We start from the raw sequence: 25261 nt of genomic DNA on the forward strand, positions 1-25261 counted from the left end.
TAAACAATTTCCTTTCTTTGTCAACAAATGGTAAAAGTGGGTTTTTAAACTTTTGATTATTAAAGGTCAAATTTGGGAGGGTTGTAAATATTCTTAGAACTGAACCATGACCAGGTAAAGGATAGTCAGTTGGGATCAAATGTTGCTTTGTAATTATTGAAAAAACACAGATATTAAAAATATATATTGTTGCTGTCCTTCCAAAAGCTCGGATGTCAAGAATCACAGTTTTTAAGGAAATGTAAAAAACACTGTACATTTAAAATGATTAAATGCTGTGTTGTCAAAGTTGAAAAGCACTTTTAAATCCTTTTTTATGGTTAAATATTAGAATAATTCGGTAACAAACATAAAGGGTGACTAATAATAATGAATAATGGCACAAACAAAATCACAAAATATGGAGATAAAAGGTTTTAGAAGGACATGAAGCAAAATGAATGATTCATAATTTATACATGAACGATTGACCTGTATACAGTCAGCACCTCAGCCATGGCATAGACTTAAATCTTCATTTTTCATTATTTCAATTACATCGTCAGGAAAATTATTCAAATTCGCATAAAAATATAGAATTTTTATTTATTACGTTGTATCGCTGCATATAACTGAAATGAGAATAAACTTTTCTGATTCTTCTGACAATCTGCTTAAAAAAGTAGCTTTCCTATTAAAGTGACTTATAAGGGAATATAAAAAAGTTTATAAAAAACACAACAAAATTTGGCAAATAAAAATCGAGAAAAATAGCGAAAGTGCAAATAATCAGCAGAAATGCTTCTTTATCACCCCCACATGACATAATGGGCAAGAGATTGGAGGCTGGGGGCATTACATCCACATCGACTTTACACACCCAATAAAAACGGCAGCCCTTCACACAGCGTTTAACAGGAAGGCGCTGTAAAACGAAATGAGCGAGACCTACAGTATTTCATAATTAATAGTTTGCGGTGAGAGAACGAGGCGCGCAGTAACGTAAAAAGGTCAACAATAAAAAGTCGTCAAAACAGTCAATCTCGCTTTTATAATAATTCAAAATAATTGTGAACTGAATCAAATCTGTAATTGCCAGGAGCGATATGGCACTGCATAAACGGTAGCCGTGATTATAAAGATCATAGATTTTTTTCCCACAAATGTTTTGCTGGCAAATACATTCGTCAGTTCCTATGGTGGTCTCTCGCGCAGTAGGAGGTCACACCTGCAAACTGTACAGTAAATTACTTTCCAGTCTAACTTGCCCTTGTCGGCAACACTGTGCTAACTCTATTGTCAAAACCTTAATCAACACCACCAGATTTATATTTCAGGGTTAACTCATGGGAACGACTCAATAAAGCCTTGAGTAATTTGTTCTTTTTATAGTCAATTATTTCACTACATACCGAACAGGCAACATTTGAGAACTTACAGTAATACACCAAATCAGGTTAGCACATTTCAAACTCTATGCGCTCTGATTCATTATTTATGTAAATACGTTTTAAATAGAATTTAGACAGTGGGGGAATAAAATGAAATTTACAGCCACATAAAAAGCTGAGAAAAGATGGCATCAACTTATTAAAGGATGTAAAGCAGCTTTACCTCACAGTGTCTTCAGTAGGGGGTGGAGATCCTACAAACCTGTAGGCGAAACAAAGACAACAACCGTAGATGACAATTTGATTACAATGAGTTAACTTTGCGGTTCATTTCAGCACTCGGTTTGTTTTCGCATCGCACTTAGAAAAATTAATCTCCAGACTAAGCGCTTGGCACTCAGCTGCAGATTAAAACAAGTGACTTAATATAGTACAATCAGTTTGTAAAAATCCCAGGTTTTGGTCCAGAAAGCTGAAACCTCAGCCAGGGCACTTCTAACCTGCAAACATCCATCATAATCATTTGCTGCATTAATGGCCAAAACCGTTGGCAACACTCAGTTCATAGAAAGTGGAGCGCTTAGTTAATTCATAGATGCACTCCAGAATCAGGAGCAGTCTGAGAGAACGGTCATTTGGATGAAGGGATGTGGTCTTGTGTGGAGATGTCAGGAGTGTAATGGCTAGCTGAGTCATAGGTTATAAAAAGCTGTCATTAGGGATTTCAACCCGCTGCAACTCATGACAGTAGAGTAGTGAATTATTTATTAAGGTGGAAACTTAAGTGCCCCAAACTCAAGGCTGCCTGTTTTTCTGTGCGCTTGGGCTTGTTTAAACTGCGCTGCCAATAATTGTCACGTTTGCAAGTTTTAATAAGGATGATTTATAAGCGCGACATTCGTTCCTATTTCTCCACTGCCAAATTATTTTGTTAACCGACAATAACAAATGAATGCATTTTGAAAATATGCCCGAATGTTGCTGAACGTGATTAATATTGAGAGATGATGCAAATAAAACCAAAAATAGTAAAATGAGCATTTGATTAATTCTTTAAAATAATATTTTTCCATCTGTTTGTGCCTTTTTACCATAGCAACTTTGCAGACAACAAGAGGTTGCTTATAGAGTATAGTTGCTAGTGCTTTATGTCCTTTATACTTCATTTCAGTATTTTAAAGTAGTCAGAGGGCAGATCTGAAGTCAGCACAAATCAATCTGGAATCCATTGTAGTACACTTGACTAGTTTACATATCAGGGAAAAAATATCAGGTAAACATATTTGTCAATACAGATGAAATAATCAAATCGTGCTTGTATGACATGGATCATCAGTATTGAACAACTCAGGTATTGGTGGCATTAAAGTGATAAAAGGACGTACATCTTATAGTAAGCCATTCTTAAATACATGTACATCTACTCAACTCAATAGTTATATTATTTTTTATGAAAATTGTATTGAAGTATAAAATGGAAAACAGAAGGGCAATTCCAATGCTATGGATGTGACATTTTCAGTCAAAACCTGAAATATAAATTCTCATAGAATATAGTTATCATATATAGTTTTTATTTTCCTAAAACCCCGAGTTAAGACATCAGAAAAATATAAATACCCAACAAATGGAGAAGGGGTGGTTCTTCATACAACGTAAAGCAAATATATTTTTGTTTTCATTCAACCATTTTTGAGGAATATGGACAGATATGGATGTGACAATTCACTTACCTGACTATGGAAAACTACGCTTTAAAAACAAAAATTGCATGGATATTAAAAACAACAAAATATTGACATCTGATCAGTATGGTGTAATGTTTGGCAAAAACTGGATTTATTTCATCTTAATGCTGACATTTGCATGGAATTGCCTAGAAGCATTCTGTTAGTGGTTTCAACCTTTTGGATTCATTAAAGTAATTGCTTAAAAGTAATTTCATTTTCTATAACTGTAGCAAATTAAGCAAAGGCAAGACCCCCCCCCCCATAAAAACAGAATGCATCATCAACTTCAAATATTTTACATATAGCCTAAAGCCTGTTTTTATATACAAAACAAAGCCACAGAATTTTCCAACTCTCCAGTCCAAATCAGTTTCACATTGTTCTCCTTGCCTTCTGATTGCTAACTCTACACATATCATTCAAGGCGCTCTCTCTTTGCTTTGTTCGTAATGTATGAAAATGGTTAAAAATCCCATGGGTCAGGGAAAATGATCTGTTCATTCCAGTCGCCTGTTTTAAGTCAGTCAAAACATTCCAGACTTCAAAAGGGAGCTTTGCCTTCTTAGGCCATTTCGGTGTCCCCGACTCAATGGCCCAGGAGGGCTTGGTTATTTGGATAAATTAATTTCTGGAGTCTGCCTGCTTTTGCAAAAGCACCGCATGTCTGACAGCAAATTAGTCTCACTGAAACAACAGAGACTTTTAAGACTGAAAGGAAACACCAGAGTAAGAAGGTTGTGCGGACAACACGACGAATTGAGAATGAAATATTGAAATGTACATCTGGCGTTGGCCGTGCATTTCTTTTCTTATTGAACATCATAATAGTAGTTTGAAGCAATTACAGCCGATCACATGGGTGTTAGAATAAAACCATGACATGAAATAGATACCAAGTTTCCCTTGCTGTGTACAGAAAACATTATAGGCTAAATTGCCGTAAACCTTTCACAAGCTACAGATTTCAAAAACAAACTATAACAGACTAATCCACAACTCTGGGCATCATGTCAATACAAACATGTTTGCTGTTGTAATGTGCTCAGATCAGTGGCATTTATGTAAAATTTCAAACTGCATCATTTTTTGATGACAGAAGTTGATGAAATGGGCTAACCAGTGTCTTCATAACATTGACTCTGATGCTGAACCACAGACTCGAGGTACAGCGGTGCAGAGCAGAAGTCTTTAAAAGTGGAGGCCCAGACCTCAGCCAACACGTGAAGACAATTCAAGATAAATGGAGCATGGTATTTTCACAGTACATGAAAGGCTGCCCAAGGACACAGCTCTGAAAGAGAAAAGTCAGCGAGCCAGTAAAAGCGGAAAAAGAAGAAACTTCAAAGTGGCACCAAAACACATTTGGATTCAGGATAATTCATTTGATGAAATGCTTTGTGGGTCTTGGAATTGATGCAGTAACCACTTAGAGCGCTTAAAGCAAAACAGCTTCACAACACAAAACTACACCCATAACATCATACTTTTAATAAAATGTACCCTAATAATAATATAACAGTAGATATATTGAAGAGAATTGGTAACGACGGAACTTATTCACTTCTACTGTACAGACACAAAACCAATGCAAGTCAATGGGTACCACCATTGTTCGGTTATCAAGATTTTTCAGGATTTCATCTTTTGTATTTTGCAGGAGAAAGACATTAAGACAGGTTTGGAATGACAAGAGGGTAAATAAATAATGATTTTTCTTTCATTCTTTAAACGTGTTGAATGAAACAGATGTATACACCCACTTTGTCATTGATTAGATTGATTCATTTACAATAGTTGTATTAAACTTTATATGTACACTGTGTCATTCTAATTGACCAATAGAAAGCGTGAAGCCCACAAATGCTGTTGTCATTTGCACAGCTTAACCGAAACAGTAAAACGACAGAAATAAATTGAGTTTAATCAAGTAGAAAACCAGGCCTTCCGGTCGGATATGAATTATTACACAAATCCACTTCTGCTGCAGCACAACCTTGAACTGCATGTAATGACACCGGCGGGCTAATGAGACCACATACTCTTGATGACGTTACGTGCCTAACCAGAGAGAGGGCTAGTGTGTCAACCACACAAGCTACACTGAGACCAAACCCAATGACCACTGTTACATTGGGCCAAAACATGTTTGGTTAGACTCATACCACGCTTAAATGGATTTTCTTATGCCATGTTAGTCTAACAGAAGATAAATATTCTTGCACAATTGATTTAACTGTTGCAGAATTATGAAAAGACTAGGTGAGTGTAATATGTTCTGTGCTTAGATTCCTTGGTGTTAAGTGTATGTATAGTACAATGCAATTTCGCTTTGGACAAAAGCGTTTGCCAAATGCATAAATGTAAGTGAGAATATATATATACTATATCTCTGCTGGAGTTTTTTTCAGTGGAATTTTTTAAGATGTAAAATAACAATTTTACGTTCGTACAGTTAGACATACAGTACATGTTCATATACTGTTAACATGTTATTTACTGTACAAACTATTTACACTACCAAGGTGAACAACGGGTTTGTAATGTAGATATTATGCTTTTATTAGTTTGCCCAAAAATCATGGCATCGTTTAGTCACCTAAGCCACACTCATTTCAAACCTGTATGACTTTCTTTCTCCTGCAGAAAACAAAAGAAGATACTTGAAGAAGTATGATGAAGAATGTTGGTAACATACGGCGGTACCCACTGACTTGCACAGGTTTTGTGTCCGATTTGCAACATCCATCAACATTTTCTTTTGTGTTCTTACAGGTTTTTTTGGGGTGATCTATTCCTTTAATTTAAATCCAAAAGTCTCTTTCTTATTAATTCATCACTGTGTTGAGAGAGGCAACCTATTTATATGACTAAATACTTATTTGTACACATTTGCAGTGACAGATTTCACAAAAAAAAAAAAAATATTGTGATCCTACAGTAATGCTCACCCATGTTTTTTGGGGGATAAATTAACAATGTGCTGCACATAAATTTGTGGATTTAAAAGGCATCATAAATCCTCCCTTTCTGCTCACCTCACTAACAAATTATCCTTTATTTATACACTTAATGTAGTTTAATAATTCTCTAGAGATTGTAAAGGGCCTCATAGAGTTAATGTAAAATAACTGTAAAATCCTAGTATATTAGCTGGGAGTACTGCTTGCCTTCAGGCTTAGAAATAGCGGCACATTATGGCCGGATTACCCCTGGTGTGCATTTTTCTTGCATTTAATATTGATTGTAATATGCCCCCTAGAGGAAGTTGCTTAACAACACTTTGCACACTATGTTTCTTAATTGACCTATTTTTATGTCTTCTCTTCATTCAAATGTCTGTTTTACGATCCGAAAATAAAACGTTTGTTAAAAAACATCCTCCAGAGTCCAAAAGTTAAACCTCGTCCACACAAATCGATCTCACTTTGTTTCCTGTCAATGGTACAGACTAGGTAAATTGTTTATTTTTAAATGTGAAAAGATGCAGTTTGGACGACCCGACATTAACCCCCACAATTCCAGTTATCTCGATCTCGCATTCAAAACTGTTAATCAATCCCACTTGCCTCATCCAACTAAAAGTTTTCTTCAATTAATCTCTTGTCTAGAATCAGTTTAGAAAGCATTCTTCATCTGTAAGCGGATCACTTCTTTAGGAGCGTACGGAGACAGCCTCGAACACCAACGCGGTACCATCAGAGAGAAATGCGTCTGTGAGTGAGCAGCGCTTGGCAGGAGCACATTCTTAATTTCTTCATGCTCCATCTGTTGAAATGATAAAGTGCAGCCATAATGGAACACAACAAGATTAGATTAATTGGGTTTGTCCATTATACTGCAGGCCCTTTCACAGATGATCGCAATTTTCTCGGTTAGGGCCATTATTGTGATCTGTTTAGCAGCTGATGCAATTAAAATGGGCTTAATGTAAATTTAACAATACAAATAACACTTTCCCTCCATGTACATTTGAGTGGGCGGCCAGCGCAAAAGTCCAAAAGCGGAACAGATAAACTGCGCTGCAGCCCGTATTTAACTTCAAACAAACCAGGGCTCGATTTGATTAGTCTGAACCCTGTGATCAATAACTTTGTTATTGATGTGATCACTGGCCATGTTTTCATGTTCCCAGGGATGTTCAGGGATCCAGTTGCAGACCATCCTCTTAGTGTTAGATGACTGATGTACTGCGTTTAAATCTCTTATGGGCCTCCGAGTCTACAACACTCCTATGTGCTACTGCTGTATGTTGATATACAGACGTGTCAAAGCCAAAAACAGTCAAAGGGGGGGAAGAAGGCGAGGAAAATTTCCTCTCGTGTCTCTTCTCTCGTCCTTGTCGATCTGATAGGGCTCTTATTGGCAGTTTCCTGCAGCTGTATCAGGTCAATTCTGTGGAAGGAGACTAGCAGGAAGTACAACAAGCAGGAGGAGGTCCCTGTGTATCACCCAATGCTCTGAACGCTATTTAAACGACGGCTCGACGGGCTAAACCCTTTCAGTCTCAGCGTGTCTATAACTTTTGATTTATATGAAATTGTAAAACTATAACAACGTTATGGCTGTTTATTTTATTTTTTTCAACGGATAGGGCCACTAGTGGAAATACCTTCCTTTGTCCCATGCACTTTTCATTTTATAATTTAGGGATCTGAGGCAACATCTGTTTTTTGTGACTTTGTTTGCACCTGAACTGTAGAGTCCTGAGCTATTGTGGCAAAATAGGACAATTACCATGAGCAATCAGACAACGCTGTTGTAATTTTGATTATATATTATATTTTCAAGGCAGGCGTTTTGCATTACTGTCCTATCACATTACGGAACATATAAAATAACATTCACCTGGGCAAGGATATGTTTACTTTTCAAGCAAAGGAAGGAAAAATAGACTTCTTTGTAATTAGTTTGTCGTTTCATTGCTTCTTGTTATTTCATCCTTAGGTTCCAAACATGCACATTTATTATATGAGGACATTTGGCAAAGTAACACAAGGATATTAAGATTTGTACACCTTGTGGTTATTGCTACAAGACGGGATTATGTGTTACTGGCAGACGAGGAGAGAAAAACAAGCCAATTTGTCATTTACAGTGCAGGTGATATTTAATATCCAAGTTGTCATCTTTCTTTGTAACTAAAGACAAACCAAAAAATAAAAATAAAAAAGATAAAACAGTATCGAAAAACTTTAAATAGTCGCAATCATGTTATGTAGCATTGTGCTACCTACAATTTCAGCACATTTCTGAAGTTACACGTTTCCTGAGCGTATTATTTCTGTATAAGGAATTCGCTAAAAAAAGGTACCGCAGAACATTTGGACGGTTGAGGTCACTGAGAAATGTTAATAAGCTGCTTTGCCTATCCAAATACTCTGTTAGTTTGGGTTTGGAGATGTGGTGTAAATTGGGAGCCAAAGAAAATACTTTTACAGGTAAAGGGAAAAACAGCGAGCAAAACGTGCCCGAGTTCAGACATCATCAAGGGCAATATTGGAAAATAATGAACTGCAACCCTTAACCAAAGAAGTTCAATGAATTAAAGTGGTGGTTAACCCCAAAATTAATATTCTGTCATCAATTACTCACCCTCATGTCATTTCGAACCCATGTGAATTTATTTTATCCTCAGCGCACAAAAGAAGATATTTTGAAGAATGTTGGTAACCGAACAGCATTGGGGGCCAGTTAACAACATTCTTCAAAATATATTCTTTTGTGTTCTGCAGAAGAGAGAGAGTCAAACGGATTTGAAATGACATGAGTGTGAGTAAATGATGACAGAATATTCATTTTTGGGTGAACTGTCCCTTTCAATGATTGAAAAATATAAAGTTGATGGCTTTGTATCTACGAGTAACAAACAAAAAACAAAACATTTTTTAAATTACTATTATTATTGTTATTTTACGTATATATGTAACACAGTCTATGTTTACAGTAAAAAAGGTAAACAAAAACACGAATATAAAAACCCAGAATCTACCCAAGAGTTCTGCTCCACAATACAAAGTTTTGACAAGTCAACAGTGATATATGTTTGACCCTCACCTTTGTTTCTGTTTACCACAACAAGTGAGGAAAAAAGCCAGGTGTTGACTGCTAATATTCCCAGGCTCAACCCTCTGCAAACAGAGTCTCATTTTGATTCCACAGGCACACCACAAAGAGACTGTGAAATCCTATTCAAACCATACAGACATGCCATTTCAACAAAATAAAACATTTTATCACTATTAAAATTTACTATAGCTAATTAAAATAAATAATTAATGCTCCAACTGTAGAGAGGCATATAAATAAAAAATATAAATTGTGAAATCTGATTTAATAACTATATTTTTGTATACCAAATAACTAAAATTGCCTAATGTTGACAGCTCAGTAATACTCTGACTTTATCAGCAGTGAAATTCACATTATGTAATATCTGAATGCAAAACAAGAGGACAGCGCGTGTAAATCATTTTAACATCCCAATGAATTCATAAATGCACATGCGACCGAAATGGCTCTCCCACACACCCACAAGCTCTCATTTTTCTTTGCCAGACCATTTGCATCATGTGTGTACAACTTAGGAAAGCAATGTAAATATGATACACCTGGAATCACAAAACCTACAGGTGAAATGTGGCCGAAGTGTTACCATACACGATATGTTCACTTCTACACTCCAAAACACATATTTTCACTTTTTTGTGAGAAATTATATGCAGGTACCATCATGTTTAGTCATTAGGGCTAGTTCTGGTTCCAGTTAATTTCATGGTGGGCTGTTCCTAGACTACTGACTCATGGGACAGACACTGTACTCAGCTTGATAGAGATGAAATAAGTCCAGTCATAAAATCCAACACCAGTGCACGCTGTGGAACAAACTTGATTGTGACGCTTCTGGTTGCAAGAGGATGATTTCAAACAGATTCTTTACATTTGTCACGTGCACTTTTTCCAAGAATAATATAAACGTGACCACAAATAAGTGCTTACAGGGTCAGTGGGCGTGGCTAAAAAACATACAGTAAGGAACCATGGGAAATGAACCGCATTTAGACACGCTTGTCTTTGGAAATTTGCATAAGCTGCAGCCTTGCGCGATGCATTTGAAATCTCCCTCGCCACCTGGTGAAGCAGAAAAAGCAAAATCGCTTTTAAATCTGAAATTAAGATATAGCAAACACGGTAGCCTCGCAGCCACTACCTTACTCGATCCATATGTGAGTTTAAACACAGGAAATACCAACTGTTCAATGAGATCAGACTGGAGGCCTATCCATCGACAAGAACCTTGTTGAACTAATTGAACAACATTAAGACCGTTGGGTCCAAACATGCACCAAACACAAAAATCAACTTTTATGCAATTAAAGAAATCACAGTCATGACACGCAAAAAAATTCAAAGGCTGTATTTCACCGAGATCTAATCATGATTCTAAGAAAAATGAAAAAATTTAATTTGCGTTCTATCTGCCTTGCCATAAACCGGTTAGATTCATACGGCTGTCTCCCAAAACGATAATCAATCCATTGAGACGTAAATTGCCAAACCAAAAGTACAAATCATCATAATTACAGTAAGTGCTTCATGTACTGTACAGAGGAAAAATGGATTACATCAGATTTCTGACGGGATGTCTCAGAATCTTGCATTATTCATCGGCGCCTGATAAAGGTTAATGCTTAAACTAAGGGCATCATTACCAAACTCTCAAAATTGCGTAATGAATGAAAATACCACAGTTGTGCAGCAAAGCCACATTTATCGGCTTGCTTTTTGGTTGCAACAGCAGTAACACTCCATTACGCCCATACAGACAGATCCCAGGGGATTTATAATTAGAACAAACTATTTCAATGTTCGACAGCACGCAACAAACAATTAAAATCCACTATACGTCCTCGCCTGCGACTCGAATGATAATCTCTTACGATCGCCGGGCAGCCCACAGCTTCTTATCCCTTGACATCTCTGACATTTGCGGGGGAGAGTTTGTTTACCCCGTCGCTAGTTGTGGTGGATGGAGTGTGGCTGGATGGACTGGTGCCAGTTGAGAAGAGATCGGCATGGATTCTGACAGCTCACCCTCAACATGTGTCATTGATTTAGCCGGCGCTCCAATAAAGAGCAGGCCGGCCAAGTTAACACGGTCGCCTCTCAAACACACGTCTGTTCCACAGAGTGAATCTGAGAAGAAGGAAGGGTTCAGAAATCCTTGATTTGTAACCTTCCAGAAAAACCTTGACAAGCCCTCCCACACCCCAGCCGTCCCTCATCTCTCCCCTTCCACCCACTCCTCGACTCCCACACAAGTCCCAGCTCAACTCAGCACTCAATACAAGACTCTGTTGGTCTTCTGTGACAGCATATGGTTCCCCGCTCAAGCTACAGTCTCGAGACACTTGTGCATCATAGTCTGCTTATGAACAGTGGCTTTTGTTCAGATTTGAATTGGACTAGTGGAATTTGCTGGACATGAAGATGCATTTCTTTGACTGTTGACTTTGTGTTTTAGTGGAATTCTGCAGTTTTCCATAAAGCGGATTTATTAGGGGACAATATATGAAACAAGGCATAAAGTACCAAGCAACCGGACTGTAGTACTTCGTCAAATTAGCTGATAACTTTAAACACAAAAGGCAATGTTTTGCAAAACCAATAATCGGTATCGGTCGATAAAAGCTATCTTTCACACTATCGGCTCTCAGCCAATAGATTACAAGCAGCCAATGATCAGGCCCGATATATCCAGGTATTATCATACCAGCATAGAGAGTGCTAAATAAGGAGAATTACAAAAATATAAATGCACCCAATATAAGATTAAACAACAGCAATAAAAAATGAATGAATATATAAAATGAACAAATATAAATACAAATTTGAAATGAAATATATAAAAAAGTCATGCTGGTCTAACATTACTATGCTTTTCACCACACTAGGAATAAATAAAGGTGCTAGCATGCAGAACCGATAGTTATAACTCATTCAAAAAGTATACATTCAATACATTCACCAAGTGGAGACGGTGCTTTGTACTGAAGAAACTGTAAGCATTCCACGTTATCTTTGGTATGTGTGTCTTGGATGTCCTCTTCGAGAGGTATAAAGAGCTTAGAAGTGTGAGAGATAAATGGGGTGGCAGCGTTTGATGGAGGGATCTGTATAGAGTGATAGCATCCTTAACTGAGCCCCTGGGACTAATAGGGTAGGAAAGAGGAAGGAGATAGAGAACGGGAGGGAAGCTGTTCTGTCTTCTCAAGTTAATGTATTAGACGTTGTTCCCTTACTCCTGATGAGTGCCCATCTCGACTGTGTGTCTGCAGTGCTAAAAGATAATGTCTCTCTGTCTCTCTCTCCTTCTGATTGATTCTCTAGATCAATACAGCTCAGAATGTGCCCTTAAAGCTCTCCTTCAACACATCGACACATGCAGCAGACCCACAGTCAGTCTAACAAGAGAAGAAACAAAAGTCTCTGCCGCAGAGCACAGACCATGTGGAAAGGTGAAGACAGTTTAACGGGATGTCTTCAGCAAGATCCTCTCTCAGGAATCTATTTCCCCACGAAAGCAATAAGACTAATAGTACTTTAAGGAGATGGAGAATAAATTAAAGTCTAGCATTAAGCTGTCATCCAAAGAACACAGTGATAAAGGCTATCACACGCTAGTTAAAAATAACATTTGTGAATTTAAGCATGGACAATTTTGCATTGATATAGGCACCATTTTGTTTCTTCAAATGTAAAACTAGTTGTTTATAAAACTGAAAGCTATTTATTACAACATTTCGTAACCAAAATCACCACAACATTATTCAAAGTGGGTTGTGGAGTCTGACTGTATAAGGGACCTTATCAGTGAGAAATGAGCCCCATAGCAGCCATTTCGTCCTAAACACACACTACTGAAGGTGAAAGAGGAGTGATCATGAAGACAAAAATGTTTTTAAACTGCAACTTAGGCATCAGTGAGGACGCCTCCCCTTCAGACATTATGATAATGGATGCCGTCAAGGTCGCCCTCAAAATCGGACTTTGAGTTTGTCGTTCTAGCCCTGTTTGAACAAGTAGGGGCTGGCTGGGTCAGCGATGATTTCAAATAGTGCTTCAACATCCCGTTGACATCAAAGGAGGTATGAGGAAGGTTACTCACCCACAGGAGGGGTGTAAGTGAAATATGACCAATAAAGATAAGGACAGAGATGATGTGAGGCTCTCTAAGGAGAAACTATGTGTGTTTCTTGTCAAAAAGCAAGGCCTTAAGGCTTAAATAATGTCTTTTACTGAATTTCTACTGTACATATAAAGTTACCGTGTCGCATGTTTCCATACATATGTGACCACATTGCTATAAATCGTTATTTTTCTCAAAATATTTGTAAGCAAATAGACCTCAAATGCATTTAAATGTAATGCTACCAAACACAAGAACGAGTATTAGTCCATGGCAGTTCTCATTTTCACTCATTGCCATTTTTAAAACATGTTTTAACACAAAAAAGTTCAAAATATTCAAAGAATATGTTTCATTACAATGAAATTGAATAGTAACTATAGTAGTCAATCACTAACATTTGTTTTAACACAGATGTTCGAGAGCCTTACAGGTTTGGAATAATGTAAAGGTGAGTAAATAATATTTGGTGCAAACTGCACCTATATGTATATATATATATTTTAAACATAATAAAATAAAACAGAATAATAAAACATTTTATTTTATATTATTTAAATAAAACCCAAAAAAGTTTATTAATTATGAGGCAGTGACTTTTACATATAACAGAAATTTTGATTTAGAATTAACTCCTAATTAACTTATGTCATACATATAAAATGGCCATGCATACATTAAATCAGTTTAAATTTCAGTGTCTAAAATGATGTCCTGTCTTTTGGTGTTTAGCCGTCACTATGCACAGATGCAAAGGTCACTATAAGAAAAACCATGGTTGTATGATTCTTCTTTGAGTTCAAGCCAAAAGTACTGATATCAGATAAAATACTTTGAATTTCACGTCAATACTCCTCCACCTATCCATAAAATGTACACGCCTTCTTCTGCAGCTCATTATGCCCTTGTAATATAGATAATGAATACCCAGATAAAGCACAAACTCTCCCAAGACAATGGCCTTCCTATTACAAGTGTGGATAATTTTCCTGAGAAAAGCAGGGCGTGTTTTGGCAAATTGCACTAGATTCATCTATAAGGCATCCCCTTTCATTATCGAGTTTCCGCCGTCCATCTCTGGGGCGGGCTTATCACGGGGATGCCTCTCAATAGCCTGAGCCATTGCTAAGATTTCAGGTGCTGGGGGACCGGGCGAGCTGGAAACAGGTGTTCCCTCTGTTTGTGGGCAGCAGAGGTCCCGGAATGGAAGCATGGGAAAGGGCAGTCACAGCCATAGTTCTACATCAATGGGCAGATAACAGTGAGCCATTGATTTCATGAATTCAGCTAAATTGGCATACTTAAGTAGAGTCTATAAGTAGTGCTAAGGAAAAGGAAAAAGAGAAGTCGCCCATCAGTGGGTTTAGGAAGTGTGTGACATACCAGACATTGTGAGAAAGCATGCATACTCCCAGCCCTTCCTTAAAAGCAACCAAAATGTAAAATATGACTAGAGGTCATGCATGAAATGTGAACAAACATTATACTTTGAGGGCACATCTGAAAAACATTAACAGAATTTAAAAAATGTTATTGTTATACAAATTTGTTAAAAATAGGGTATCTCCTAAATTAGAGTTTGTGGTTCTGTCTATTAGCTTTAAGGCAATTTAAATGCTAGTGTACTATAGAGAATGAAAGCTTTTGCTATTCACACACATTTATATTTTGCAGTTTTTTTTCTTCCGGTAAATATAGCGAAATATTGAAGACGGATTTTGCACAGAACTCTTTTCATTGCCCTTTATAAATATTTGGCCTTAAACACCACTCAATGCACACTTTGATGAACTAACACTGAATAGCATGTCGAAAAAATGATATAAAGAATGTAATATAAAATAAAATCTACCGATGAGAACCTTAAAGCATTTCTATTCAAACTTATTTTCTATTAATTATACCGAAAAGAGGCACACACACCATAGGCCATGGTATTAAACATCCTTGGTTGGCCATGGTTCGAATCTAGCTTGAAGTGGATCTAGCAAACCTGTGACACTTGCCAACCGTGGGGTCTATATAATGAGTGATGTGGATGCTGTGGTGACTGGCAATGTTCTTACCTGAGAAGAACCTCATTCCCATCACTAACATTGACAGCGTGGCCTCAGTCTATAGTTGCTCTCCTGACCAACATGGTGAGATCAAACACAGGTTCTATCACCTCTGGCCAGACCTGTCAAAAACACATGTAATCAATGTACCAGGTGTGAATGTGGACAGAACTCTTAAGAGCTCTCACCTGCACTCCTGCTTTTTTGTCACATGGCCTTTTTTAAATGTTGTCTTACATATAAAACTTTTTGAAATAATATGCAGGTTGTTTTAAATAAATGGCAATACTGTAGGCTACTAATCAAATTATTTCTCAATAAATGCGTATTAATTGCAATCTGATACATTAAGTAAACTATATGGGTCTATAATTCTTATTCTATACTACACTATATAAACAGTAGGCCCGCCCACAAACAAAAAACTTACTTTTACCTTTCCTGTAGCTCAGTGGTAAGAGCATTGCGTTAACAAGGTTGTGGGTTCGATCCCAGGGGATTGCAAATACCTATGTAAAATGTATAGGATAGAGCAATGTAAGTCGCTTTGGATAAAAGCGTCTGCCAAATGCCTAAATGTAAATGTCCTTTTCAGTGGCTTCAGGACTGTAAATGATCATTAACATGTCTTGTCAAGGCATTATTCCATTATAAGACAATAAATAGCTTTTCAAATAAAGCATGTGTCTGCACCCGGAGTTCACACCACATTCATAAACCTTAAGCGACATCATTATGGTTTAAACTGGGAGGCAGTGCAGACAAAGACATTTGCAAATGCCATTAACAGACCTTCTCCGTTCCGATCTGCGCACAAGTGATAATATATAGATGGAACTGTCATTAAAAACAGTTTCGGGCTCCTTGTGGATTCATTTGCGCTGACCCAGAATGCAGTATTTTCTTAACACTAGCAGCAGGCCGCTTTGATGTTATCTGCCTGTCCAAACAGCCCGACTGCGCCCGATCAGCTGCGGTGGACGGAGGAGCCATATTAATCATGGTGAAGTCTGCGAGCGCGCCGTCATAAATCGCGCGGCCCGGTCCTTAACGGATAGAGTCCCTGGACGCCCTCTCGTCATTTATCAACACGCTCCAACTCCGGATGCAGGGTAAATAAAAAGCAGGGATATGGGGTAGCTGCTGGGGCCAGTGATGTTGAGCATATCACGGAGGTCGTTATGACTTTACTGCTTTTTTGTCGCGTACGGGTTCGCAATTCAGCGCTCCGGATGAGTAAAGGCGGGAAAGTGTGTTTGCGCGCTCCCGATTTCGATTTGCACGCTGCGTTGTACGTGGATGCGCCGGTGCGTCATACGTTCTTAAAACTAGAGGCAAAGCATAGATGGGACGGATTTTGATCCTTTTGTCTATATTCACTCAAATAAATGTTATAAACGTCACATTAAAGGATTGTGAAGGGAATTAAAAGATGGTTACGTATAAAAATAAATAAATTTAATGTAGGCCAAATAATGACTGACCAAAGAATTTTCATTTTGGGTGTTTTATGCGGAACCAAACTGGATATAAAAAAGTGCCTTCATGAAAATTAACCTAGTTTTATTGAAGTAAAGTAACCATGGTCTTTTCGCAAATTGATGAACATTGGTTTGTTTTACAACAAATGTCATGGTTATACTTATAGTATTGTTACTACAATGCTAAATTTGATGTATGGGTTGATTTTTAAGAAAAGTTGCATGTTGTGGTTGCTTAGGTGTTGCAATGAAGTTTATGACTTATTTAGGTGGTTGTCTGGTCCTTTCCACCCTCATTGTCCATCTTTTGTAAGTTTGTAACATGTCAAAAAATGTCAGATCACCTAAAAATGTAAAAACATACATGTTTGAAATCTGAAATTGAAATAATAATCATAACAAAAATTGGAATATTATCTATTTAAATATATCTTTTAAATTGAATAGAAGATGTATTATATTTAATTATATAATTATATAATTGCAGCCAAATTAACAATGGCCTCCATACACGCACCTGTTCTCTCTCCATTGATATTTTACCTGCCACCCTCCTATTCAGGTATCTCTATTAGTCAAGGTAAAAAAACGACAGTGCCCTGAGCAACCTGCAAGAACAGCTCATCAACACTATGAGCTCTTTCATGTTCATTCCTCCAGCTCCTAAAATGGCCGTGGTGAGGAGTGGCTGATCAGTGTAGTGTGTGTGAGTGTATGAGTGATGACTCTCTCAAGGGCCAAGACAATAGTCTTAGTCAAGTTACACTCTTGGACACCTCCCCAGCACACAGACACTCACACTTGCTGGTGTCTGTATGTGGAGTCACGCACATATGCGTTCAAACGTAGGCCTCCGAGACATCATTTGTAGCCGTGGCGCAAATTACACCTGCTCACTTTCAGCGTTCACTCTTACTTTGTAGAGGAACAATTTTAGACAGAAATTTTCTAGAATGAGGATCTAGATATTCTGTTGGCTGGGATGCTTCATTTACATCAGTTTGGAAATGTTAGACATTGGTGCAAAAACCGCATCAGTAGGTTAAAATATTGAAATGCAGGAGAATAGAGTTATTTTTTTCCTTATTATCATTAAGTAAGACAACCAGCATTCTTTTCTCTAATTCAAGGCCCATACTCACATACATAAAAGTAGTTTCCCAGGCTCTCAAAATTGGTATTTTGATAAGGATTTTGGGGGATGACTGCATGGTGATCTGAAGGTTATAATAGTTCTCTGTGAGGGGCAGGACGGAGGAACAGAAGGTCCATCATCATAACCACACTGGACTTGTCCTCACTCTGGCAACGTAACAAAGCCTTTCAAAGACAGATGACAAGCACACAAAGGAAACACAGGTGGCTATAGACCACCTGGAGAAGAAGAGAGAGATAGAGAGAGAGAAATAGGTGGCTCCCCTTTGAACTTTCTGCTTAGGGGGTATTCCACACAAGCCTAATCTTCTGGTCTAACTTCTTTGTTTCTTTTCGCCCAATATGTCTATGTCTGATGCATTTTTGTGTGACTTATTGTGTAATTTGTGGAATTATTAAATGAGAGTTTGTGTCCAAAAAATCCTGCATGCCTTGTGATCAAATGTCACAGAGTGAAATAAGAGGTCAGTATATTTGTTACAAATTGTTTTAGTTTAACTTACCCAGTGCCCACAAGTTTTGTAGTCGCAGGTTACATTTCATTATAATGTTTCACTGTTGACCCCTTTTTTCACCACTCCTTAGATCAATATTATATGATAATTAATGGAGTTGTTACGCTCACTAATCCAATTACATGCTTTTCTTTCTAAAAGGTCTCGGTCTGATCAAGATTAATTACGATCGGAGGGCTACTTCTCTATACCTTTGAACTGAAAGACACACATTAATTCTCTGACCTCCATCGATTTCGCTTTGAAATTCCGCAGATCCCCTTCTGACAACAACAGAATTTGCAGATCTGTCGTTTCTGTGTGACGGGATATTTCCGAGCCAATAGATCTTTATAGGAAGAAAGAGCACCCTGAGAAGTGGAAAAGGGAAACAGTCCTGCCTTTCAGACCCATTCAATATATGAGCTCAACTTTACCCATATTGCATTGACTTTAAAGACCTCTGGAGCAGATTAGACCTAATTGATGCACCAGGCAGCCAAGCAGTTTTCCAAAGGACTTAAAGGGATAGTTCACCCAAAAATGACAATTATAATTTACCCTTATGTTGCTTCAAATCTGTCTAAATTCCTTTGTTCTGTCTAACAAAATATATATTTATTTACAAACCAAACGTTCTGGGGCAACATTGACTACCGTAGTTAATTGCATAGCTTACAATGAAAGTCAATGGCTCCCCAGATCTGTTCGGTTACAAACATTCTTTCAAAATCTTATTTCGTATTTAGTTTAACAATTTTTTTCACAAAACTTGACGGTAAGTAAATTAGGAAAGAATTTTCATTTTTGGGTTAACCATCTCGTTTACTTTTGCCACATTGTTCAATTGTCAGGTTTTGAGCTATCTCTGACTTAAGAGGACAGTTTACCCTTGAGTTGTTTCAAATCTGTATACATTTCTTAGTGCTGATGAATGGAGAACGAATGCTTGTAACCTAACAATTCTGGTCCACCACCGAGTACCATAGTAGGAACATTTACAATGGTAGTCAAAGTGCCGCAGAACTGTTTTCTTATTCTTCAAAATACTTTTTTTGGTTTTTAACAGAACAAAGACATTTATAAAGCAATTGTTCCTGCGTTTCATTGATGGCCAAGAACTGTTTGATTACAAGCGTTCTTCCAAAATTCTTTCTCTGTGTTCATCAGAACAATTAAATGTTTAAAGATTTGGAACAAATTGAGGGTGAGCAAATGATGAAAGAATTGTAATTTCTAAAGTTCCTTTAAAGTATTGTTGATAACTTAAGTGTGATTAAATCTTTCCGAGTATCATTACATCAGAATTGAAACAGCTGAAAATCACATTGCCAATCTTCTTTATTCAGACACTCAAGTTGTCCAAGATATCAGTACGGGTCAGTTGCTTTGTAACTCTACATGAGCTGTGAAGTTTATCACAGTGCGTATATTCTCCATTCCTCACCTATTGAACCTCCAGTCTGAAATAGGTTTCACCTTTGTGACATTACTGGCATAAATCCTCACATCCAGTGAAAGCTGTCTGCGAGTGACTTCATAAAGTGAAACAGACAGTCTTAATTGCAGTTCCAGACTCAAGGAAACGGGACTAAAATATTTGCATAATTTCACGGAAGGCAGAGGAAATTGCAAAAACATGTGAGCCATGTCAGTCCGTCTGCAACCCAATATCTGTTTTGCCTGGCTCTTGGGTGCCACCCAGTGCTGAATGTGCCAGGAAGAATGGCACATGTGTGTGTGTGTGTGTGTGTGGAGTGTGTGTGTCCAATCAGAAGGAAAAGGTCATGGACCGATTTTATCTCACCTCTCTCCCACAATCCCGAGCGAGAGAGCCTGTCAAACTTCAGCACCGGTGTCGGCGTATTAGATGCACAAAGAGTGTTGCGTTTCTAATTTTGCGACTTTCCGATGGTTGGCCCTCGCGTTACAGATATATTGGCGCGATTGCTTTAGGTTTCACTCATCTTTGGTTAACGCTGAATGTTTTTTGGAAGAGAGGTATGTGGTCTCCGAGTTCGTTTGGGTCGTCTACGTTTCTTTTTTGTATTATTCCGACAACAGTTTTTTATGACAAATAGCGTACGCTTAATATGTGGGTGAAACGGAGCAACAAGACATCTATGATTTACAATCAATCATATTAATTTCATAAGCAGCAATTAAACATCATACCCATGTGAAATGGAGAGTTATGCCCCATGGCTGTTAGCCCGGAAGGTTTCGGCACAGAAGCATAGGCTTTCTTTTCCCACACAGACGCAGACGGCCGTGGGCGTAAAGCACAGCTGAGTGGAGTGATTAAGCCCACATCGGACATGTGGAAAAGGCATAGAGACTGTGGAGACCTCAGAGGAGAGCATACGACATTTCATATAGATCTATAGGGAGACACAACTGCACAGATACTTGCCGCAATGATATACTGATGAAGGTTTGTCACCTTATAAAGTAAAGAGAGAAAAGCTGTCGTGGATCATGGTGGAATATAGGATCTTTTTGTGTGCTTTCTGTGACGCCTGTCATTGGGTGTGGGGAACTGATCAATTGTGAGGTGGAGATTTGTTTTTAAGCTTCAAGATTGTTAACATAAATCTTTGGCTGTTAATACACGTTTGGAAGAGGGTTTGTGGTAAAATATCGTTGTTTCATGGGAAGTGTTTGAGAAGAGATGTTAAAGGGTTATTTCACAGGCTAAACAACATTTCCCCATGTTTTACTCATCCTCGAGGTATCCTGACTGAATATGACTTTCTTCTTGAAGAGTAATGCAGTTGAAGTTCTAATAGCACGTATCATTTTACTGCCAAGAGGTAGAATGGGAGTGAATGGGTGTCGACTTTTTGAAGCTCCAAAAAGTGCATCTACGGCTCTGTGGTCTTAACAGAGGTCTTCTGAGGCGAATCGATGCGTTTGTTCAAGAGAAATATCCATATCGACAGCGCTCTTAACGTTGATGTCTAGCTTCCATAATCCCTCGGCTGCGCGTGAACCTGAGGCTTCTTTTTCCAGCAAATGACAGTGACATTAACGTTAAACACTTGTGAAGTATCCCTTTAACTGAACCAGGCCAGTACATATACTAGAAAAGAGATTGAATAGATTTTTTACTTTAAGACAGACATCTCATGTCATCAGTTCTAGTGAGAATATGTTGGATTCAGCTTTTCACTTGAGATGTCAGTCTTTGATTTAAGTTTTATTTATCTATTTTATGTCGGAACTGTTTTCGTCTTTCAATCTCAATTAAAATTGGCCTGTTGATGGTGTCTGTTGCGTTTGTAGCATGGTACTGTGGCCATTGTGTTGCGTTTCTACGCATATTGTATTCTTGTATGTTTTGGTTTAAAATTAATATAGTGTCCGCAAAAGAATGTTTAGCAAGAAAATATTGTATTTTTGTGCATGTTTTTACTTTATGACTGCTTTTGGCACATTATCAGTTTGTGTGTTCTGAGGGAGTCAAACCCACAACCCTGGCTATTCATAGACCAATATGGTACCAGCTAAGATGTGGTAGAACCCTTATAAAAAAATATTCTTTCAGTTCATTTTATTAAGCATACTTAAAGGGACGGTCTTTATTTACTCACCCTCAAGTTATTCAAACCAAGGTAAATTTTATTATTCTGCTGAACACAAAGAACGATATTTGGAAGAATGTTTATAAGCAGCCTAAAAAATAAAGAAAACTAATATAGAAGTCAAATGTGCCCCTGCATGTGTAGTTTCACACATTATTCGAAATATCTTCTTTTGTGTTCTACAGAACAAAAAATGTTATACAGTGGAATTGGAACAACTTGAGAGATAGTAAATGATGAAAGAATTTTCATTTTTGGGTGAACTAGCAAAGTTCTAGTATTAGTAGTATTACTTGGGACCAAATTGGCCTATACTTTACAGTATACTAAGTGTAACAGTAGTAGTAGTAGGAGTTATTATACTGCGAGTATACTTGTAAGTTTACTTTAAGTAATTGTAACACCATACTTATACAGTAGTTTACTTTTTACGTGTAATACACCATATTGTAAGCCTGGACATGTTAATAAGACAATACTGCATATTAAACTATGCTTTAACGTACTTAATAGACTACTCAATCAAAAGAGTAAACACAACTTTAAGTCAAGTATGCTTAGAATACTTATACGTACATCTCCTTTAAAATATTGAGTACAAGTACTGTAGGTAAAATATTCTTGCCTGTCACTTTTCTGTCAGTAACTTACACGGAAAGTATACGTAAGAGTACTTTTATGTAAAGAACATAAACTGAAAGTGCTCTTTATTTTTTATACAAAAATGTATAGGCCTACTAGTAGCACACTTTTTTTTGTAAGGGCAGCCTCATAAGTTGTAGTGTAAGTGTAAAATCCATACCTCTTTACAAATATAATCAAAGCATCATCCAAAGAATTAAAGTAAAGCTAGGTCAAGCCCTTGTTGTCAGAAAACCCTGTCAACGAAGTAGCTTATGGAAGAAAAATGTGTTCATATGGCTTAAAGCAATCTCTCTCTCTTTGTCATGCATGGCCTTGCCGGTCCTCTCTGGATTAGCCTGGCGCAGGTTCTGAGGGAGCCTCGGTCCTTGCTGTTTGCCTCTTTGCGCTAGTTGCTGAGCAAACAGTCAGCCCTCATCTCAACTCACTCATCCCCAGCCTGAGCTTTGATCTGTTGGCCCTTGAAGACCCCTGAGAGCCCCTGAGGTCCCGAAGCAGGGATGAGGTCAGGGGCCTCTGTCCATCCTGCCCTTGACACCATGGTTACACGCATTACGCCGTACAAACAACACCACAGCTACTGTTAAAACACACTCACTGCATCACATTCTTACAAACTCAGGTACACACCCACTATTTGAACGTATACTGATTCAAACACACACATGGACACCTTCTTGCTCACACGCCAGAATTTGACTGATTTGTATTAATCCAGGTGCTTTGCTGATGAAGATGGATGACTTTGGTTGACACCAATGATTCATGGTCGACTCACAGAAGGGGTTCATGTGAATGATAGCCCAATGTAATCTACATATGACAATATATTCCAGTGGCCTCAGGTAGAGGTAAGAGCCCTGCAGGGACAAAATAATGTTGTGGTTAGGAATTGTCAGTAAATTCCTCTGGTCAGATTACTGCTCATACCACAAAGACAATACGAGGAAAAGACTGTGGGGTAATGATACTGGCACTATTTGTCCATCCAAAAAGAAAATGTTTCATACTTTTATATATCTACTGAAAATTTGCTTATGGAATTGTAGGTACTTTATGAGATCTTTAAAATCTAACATTTTTAGTTAATTTTAAGGTTATTGTTTTTTATTAAAAGCTGTTTCTACCTTATTGTAATTTAATTTCTCCAGTGAAGTAATGCTTGTAACATGAGTGACAAATTCATAAAACATGAATTTTTCTAATAAGGTGTCGATTATGTCTCACAAAACACACAACACTGACCAGACAAAAATCCATATATTAGGCCATCAGGTCAATTAAAATCATTCCCAAATGTCGGAGCTCTTGGCTGTGACAGTGTTCTAGATGTGCACCGGGCTCGTGGTCCGATCCTGCCCCCTCTTCCCCATCTGTTTTTCTATTTTTCCTGACCTATCATAAATGAACCCCCCCCTCCAAAAAATACACAAACATTATACAATATAATGCCAATGACCCAAACATTAATTTCATATTTCAATACCTTTTACTTAGGAATTTGATGTTTTTTATATTTTTTTATGAAATATAATAAAAATCGGAAAATATGGGACTACAAGATTTCTACCCAACATTGACAATATAATAAAAAATATATAATATAAAAAAACTTTAAATGGTAATTTCAGAAAGTGCTACTGTGCTACTGCAAACTCTAATAAAAATGTATTAAAATGATCAAAAAGTCTAACCACTTTAAAAACCTTAAAGGAACAGTTCATCCAAAAATTGAAATTCTGTCATTTTAATTTCTTTGTTCTGTTGAATATAAAGAAATATATTTGAGAAGATGGATTATAACCAAACAGTTCTTGGCCACCATTGACTACCCTTGTGGGAAATATTACAATGACAGTCAAAAAGTGCCCCAGAACCCTTTGCTGTCCAACATTCTTCAAAATATCTTCGTCTGTGTTCAACAGAACAAAGAAATGTATAAAGATTTTTTTTCCTGCATTCTATGGTAGTTAATGTTTATTTTTGGGTGAACCTTTTCTGTAATGCGTTTGATGCTGTTAAGTCATTTAAATCTTATGACAAAAAACTAATGGACCTGTTTGTCACCACATTTGACTGACCCCGTTGACCATCTGCTGAATTCTCACACAGGTAAAAATCACACACACATCAATGGCCCATCCACACTGACAGACTCCTTACCTGCCCACACGCAGACACCCTGTCACACACGCTGTCATGAGAACACTCACTCACCCACAGTGACATACTCAGACATCAGCCGTGCTCTTTTGAAGTTGGTATAATTAACAGGCCATTCGATACACTATCAGCCCAAGAGGCTCCTGGTCTCAGAAGCACGTAGCAGATCCATCAGTGGTTGCTAACTGGCTGCGCTGTCAACAGTCCCAAGCACAGCCATTGTGACTCTTCCATGCCCCAAAGACCTCCAGAAGGACATGGGGTTACACCATCACCCTCAGGCCCTCCGCATGTACACACACATACGCAGATGTACAACGCACCTCATACAGTTCATCAGGTATAAAGTATATAGTCTGTGTTAAGTTATTCATGGACATGTGTGAATAAAAGATGATG

General features: G+C 37.7%; 1 protein-coding gene across 11 annotated transcripts in view; it reads right to left on the bottom strand.

The window, feature by feature from the left end:
• The window catches only part of eya1 (EYA transcriptional coactivator and phosphatase 1), a 73031-nt gene extending 56357 nt beyond the window's left edge, over nucleotides 1-16674 (bottom strand). For 2 of the 11 annotated variants that reach the window (XM_056738834.1, XM_056738835.1), the window contains exons 1-4: nucleotides 16136-16673; nucleotides 15780-15852; nucleotides 15353-15465; nucleotides 1594-1632 (exon numbers count right to left, since the gene is read on the bottom strand). The gene's annotated coding sequence lies outside the window, so the exon portion shown is untranslated. Of the gene's footprint in view, nucleotides 1-1593; nucleotides 1633-15352; nucleotides 15466-15773; nucleotides 15853-16135 lie in introns of all 11 variants that reach the window. The other 9 variants (XM_056738831.1, XM_056738832.1, XM_056738836.1 and 6 more) reach the window with 9 other exon arrangements.
• Between the last annotated feature and the right edge of the window lie 8587 nt (nucleotides 16675-25261).

This window comes from Triplophysa dalaica, chromosome 23 (genome assembly GCF_015846415.1).
Source record: "Triplophysa dalaica isolate WHDGS20190420 chromosome 23, ASM1584641v1, whole genome shotgun sequence".
Lineage (NCBI taxonomy): Eukaryota > Metazoa > Chordata > Actinopteri > Cypriniformes > Nemacheilidae > Triplophysa > Triplophysa dalaica.